A 3592-nucleotide genomic window follows, 5' to 3' on the forward strand; every position below is an offset into this window, starting at 1 on the left:
ACATCAGGTACGACGACAATTTCAATGGATCGTAAGACTGCATGTACTTGTTATTGGCTTGCGCGTATCAACCGGAACATTGACTCAACCCACCACGTATACCGCGTTCGATGAACATGAGCATGTCAATGTCAGTGAGCAATTCAAAATTTATGCCGGTATGTTTCAACATTGCATCCCACGTAAAGTACATATAATAATACGCAGGATCTAATTCATAACTTGCAATACAGCTGTCGCGAAAATTTTCAAAAATATCGGCCAATAACAAGACATCAGTCTTCAGGTACAAATCGCTGTATTCGCCCAAGGTTCGAATAGAGAATCGTTGCCAGACGTTTACAAAGTGCGCGTAATCGCCCTCGGATACCGTATCGCCCGTCAACGAACTGTAAAACGATTCTCGCGGTGGTTAACACACATCCTTTTTTTTTTTTTTTTTTTTTCTTAAGGCTGAGGAAATGCATTACGCACACCGCCGGGAAAGACGGGACTTTCCCAGGGATTGTGTGGGACTCTCTCCCCCCCGGAACTAACGGCCGGGGGAGCCTACCCACTAAAACCTCTGCCGGGCCCCTTGCGGCCATTGCGAGGGCGTCCCGGGAACCGCTTGCGCATTACTTCCGGGACACCCTCAGCCGCAGGGCGGGAAGAAACCCGCCCCCTTCCCGGGCCAGGAGAGATAATTCCCTTCCGGCCCGCTGTTCCAATCCTCCATGACCGGACGTGGACTCCCCCGTCCGGTCACACCCTTCCGCCCCTCTCGGTCAAGAGCCTCCGGGCTCTGGGAAGGAGGTGAGCAGCCTGAGAGTCCGCCCTTGCGAACCGGCCGCCCTGCCCCTCTCCCTGAGGCGCCTGGTCTGACTTTTTGTCACGAGGGGGGGGGGGAGTTGCGCCTTGCGACGCGTCTCCCCCGCTCGACCAGGTGTCTCCTATCTCCCCCGCGCCGGGCCCTCCGTTGATCAGGAGGATCCGGCGGCATTGTAGCGGGCGGCGGCGTACCCGCAGGTACCCCGGGGGAGGGAACGCCAGCGGTGGCGTCCCCTCCCCGCCCACGAGTGCGCCGCCCCTCAACCCCGCGCTAATGCGCGGGTAGGTTAGGCGCCGCTTTTCTTCTGCGGCGCCTCACCCCATCCCGGAGAGCGGCGGTTTCGCCCCGCCGCACCCTCTCCGACTCTTCCTTCTGTGACACGACTGTGTCACAGAAGGAGGTGACGGCGGACCAGCCCTCGTCTCCCCCAAGCATGGCCCTAATGAAGGCCGGGGGAGAGAGATCCGCTCCCACCACATCAATTAGGACTCGACGCTCCACATCCCAGGAGGGGCATTCCTCCAGGGTGTGTTGCGCCGAATCCACCTCAGCACCACAGTGATGGCAGCGGGAGTTAGGCTCCCTACCAATCCTGTGCAGGTACACACCGAAGCATCCATGTCCGGTGAGTACCTGCGTCGTCTGGAAGGACAGCTCTCCGCGGGCCCTGTCCACCCATTCTTGTAGACAGGGCCGGATGGCCTCGGCGACCCTCGTTCTTGAGCGGCCCGTCGTCTCCTCCAGGTGGATGCTCCACCTTAAGAGGAGGCGTTGACGGGCCTGCAGTCTTGCTATTCCTATGGCCCTGGCCAGATGTTCGAGGTCTCCCCCGGCACGGAGGTCCTTGACACGCCGATAGGTCTCGGCGTGCATCTGCGCAAGGAGCTCCAGCGGGGGGAGACCGGCCAGGGCCATGGCGGCCATATGCGACGTCGTCCGGTAGGCTCGGGCGAGGCGAGTGGCGACCCACCGCTGAGCGCGGTGTGCCAGCGCTATGATGCGCTGGTTGGTCGCCATCGCACTCGCCCAGACCGGGGCCCCGTACAGGGCCATGGACTGGACGACGCCGGCATACAGCCGCCGTGCCTTCCTTTTAGGGCCGCCGAGGTTGGGCAGGAAGCCACCCAACATATTGGCCACCCTGCCCAACTTGGGGGCCAAAAGCTCTAAATGCTTCTGAAACCCCCATGTACCATCCAAGAGGAGTCCCAGATATTTTATCGTGGGACCCGTCTTCACGGAGACACCGTCAATCCGGACTTGGGCCCCAGGTGATTCCCTTCTGGAGCCATCATGTATGAACATGAGCTCAGATTTGAGGGGAGCCACCTTGAGGCCCATCCTGTTCAGGGAGCCTATCACCTGGTCCATCGCCAGACGTCCCATTTCCAGGGCGTTCCGCCAGCCCCTGCCCCCGGCCAGCACCATGGTGTCGTCCGCGTAACAAACGACGGTGCAGCTGGGGGGGGAGGGCAAGGCGGAGGACATGGTCGTACGCGATATTCCATAATAAGGGTCCTAATACAGACCCCTGAGGAACACCGCGGTAGACCGCTCTTCCGCACTGGAGTTCCGCTTTGTTGCGGAACTCCAGTCTTCTATTCCGGAAGTAGTCCCTAATAATTGAGACCAGGTGGGGGGGGGGCCTGAAATGGGCCAAACCCGCCTCCACCTAGTCCCAAAGGTTGGGAGTTGAAAGCGTTGATGATGTCCAAGGACACCGCCAACACAACTCCCCCCCCTCCTTACGACGGCCTCCGAGAGGGACCGGACGCGCAAGATCGCGTCCACACTCGACCGTCCCTCCCGGAAGCCGTATTGCTTCTCATTGAGCTTTGGACTCATTGAGACCCCGGGATAGGTGCCGGACGGGTAAACACACATCCTGGAGCTTGTCCACGCAATCCACGTATTCGTATGGCAAGACACCCTTTCGCATCAATAAATCGGATAATTTTTGAAATTCAGAATGTAAAATTTTTAATTCGTCTTTGTCAAGGAAGGATGCTAATTTACCGAGACTTCTGCTGAGAAATTTGTACGAATCGGTGAAACGCAATTTTACAACATTTTTAAATTTATCTGCTGTATCTTGGATGTTTTTTTGTAAACGAAATGTATTTTTCTTTTGTTATCGGTAGTACATCGATTGACCCCTCAAATGCGTTAACTATTTCTTTGATAATAAAATGTGAATCATAACTAGATAAATTGTGAAAAACTATTGGAATGTGATATGAATTTTTGTAATTTAAATTACAGTTTGAGTGCGCGGAACCTCTATACCGTCCGGTGAAGTGACAATGATCGCGTACGCGTGTATCCTCTGTCGCAAATGGCTTTTCGCACACGTAACATTGCGTCACGTTACGAAATGCCGCCTACTGTTCCTTCGACAAAGTTTCCATGAGGGTATTGATACACAAAATTATTTTTACGCGGTGCGCTAACTCTTCAAGTTGCTCGACGAACCATGAAATACAATCCGTATCGCGACGGCTCCGAAAATATGACAATGAATTATTGTATGAGCAACGTAAGTAATATGCTATGCTAAATACTTTGTGATACTGATACGCGTGCGATGTATATTCCTCCTCTTCCTTCTCACTTATCGTCTTCTGTAAGATGCATTCAAAGTCGGTATACACCACAAATGGAACTCGCTTCTTCCTGCTGTAATTGCGAAAGCTTAGCCACTTGTTGTCCTCGCTAGGTAGCAGGATGGTGCAGTCGTTTAATTTTTGGCAGTCCATAGTGTGACTCTCTAGTTTCTCGTTA

At 54.6% G+C, this 3592-nt stretch overlaps 2 pseudogenes; both read right to left on the reverse strand.

Annotated features, from left to right (window-relative positions):
- LOC116852230 overlaps window positions 1-2239 on the reverse strand; it is a 3325-nt pseudogene extending 1086 nt beyond the window's left edge.
- A 734-nt stretch (window positions 2240-2973) lies between these two features.
- LOC116852231 overlaps window positions 2974-3592 on the reverse strand; it is a 1701-nt pseudogene continuing 1082 nt past the window's right edge.

Source organism: Odontomachus brunneus, unplaced genomic scaffold, assembly GCF_010583005.1.
Source record: "Odontomachus brunneus isolate Ranch 3 - 2012 unplaced genomic scaffold, Obru_v1 Obru_scaffold_207, whole genome shotgun sequence".
Classification (NCBI taxonomy): Eukaryota; Metazoa; Arthropoda; class Insecta; order Hymenoptera; family Formicidae; genus Odontomachus; species Odontomachus brunneus.